Source organism: Petaurus breviceps, unplaced genomic scaffold, assembly GCF_028583685.1.
Source record: "Petaurus breviceps papuanus isolate PSGF00001 unplaced genomic scaffold, PetGlider_PUasm1.0 186, whole genome shotgun sequence".
In the NCBI taxonomy this organism is placed as follows: Eukaryota; Metazoa; Chordata; class Mammalia; order Diprotodontia; family Petauridae; genus Petaurus; species Petaurus breviceps.
Window position 1 is genome coordinate 39,194,575 of NW_027185798.1, and position 1,410 is coordinate 39,195,984.

Consider the following 1,410-nt stretch of genomic DNA (forward strand, 5'->3'; position numbering starts at 1 on the left):
TCTCAGCACAGTGCCTGGCATGGTAAGTACTTAATAGATGTTTGTTGCCTTGCCTTGGCCCAAAAGATTCTAAACTCCTTGAGGGCAGGGAGTATAAGTTAGTTTCATCTTTGTCTGTTTCATGCCTGGCAGAGTACCCTGTACCTTAATAAACATTTGCTGATTTTAATTGAATTATTTCTTTTATGGGCCTGACAATTTTCTGCCTCATCTTCTTTCTCTGAATGCTGCTTTTTCTCCTCCTCTTTCTTTTTTTTTTTTTTTACAAGCAATCGGGGTTAAGTAACTTGCTCAAGGTTACATGGCCAGTTATTTCTGGGTGTGGTGCTGAGTGTCTGAGCCCAGGATTCGATCTCCAGGTCATCCCAACACTGGTGCCCATGCTCTTACTCGATGAGCCACCTGGCCACCCCTCCCTCCTCTTTCTTTACTCTCTGTCCACCGTGTTGGAATATACAGTGAGCACTCACTACTGAAATCATTGGCCAGTTGCTTACCTCTAGGTTACAATATTGGCTTCACCTGGAGGTATAGGAGTGGTAAGAGGTGGTAGGAGGTGGAAGGGGGACAAAAGGCACAGAGAAAAAGAGATAGGGGACACCAAAGACAAACTTAATTTCTTTCTTTCTGAGCACTGTCTTATTCACCTTCAATTGTGTTAAGACCAATAAAAGCTAGGCCTAGAGGTATTCCCCTTGCATGTGGCCAGCCATTGCTGCTTAAAGAGAACATTGGCCACCATTTTGAATTCAAAGGCCCAACTACACGGTCACAGATTTAGTTAAAAGAGATCCAAGAGATCGTCTAGTCTGGTCTAGTAACTTAAGAAAGCCCAACCTTGGCCCAGGGTTGTTCTTGGGAATTTTCCAGAATTTTTCAGCCTGGAGTCACCACAGTCCTCCCCTATGTTCTGACATTAAAATGCAAAAGGGCTTCTCTTACATATTAATTCTGAAAGTGACTATGGGCTCTGAGGTAGAACATTTTGAATTGTTCTCTGGGGCTGCCTAGGTTGATGGACATTAGATACTTTAAAATACAATGAGGCATTAAAATATTCATTAAGAATTACTCTTGACCATTTAAAAAAATGGCTTGGGAAGTGGAAATGGCATTGTTCATAGATCATTGTGTTCCAAGAGCCATTGTTCTCTGACAAGTGAGACTTGGGATGCTTGGTTTGGCAGATTGGTTGGTAACCAAATCATTGTGTCATTGATTAGTGATCCTCTGCTGGGAACAGAGAATAACCCTATGCTAGTCCTCCTCTGGAGGATACTGATGAGGAATCAGATACTTGGCAGAATCTGTAATCTCATCGACCCAATAATTCCTTCGAATCATGTGACTGCAACCCATCTCCCTCTCCTTCTCTCTCTCTCTCTCTCTCTCTCTCTCTCTCTCTCTCTC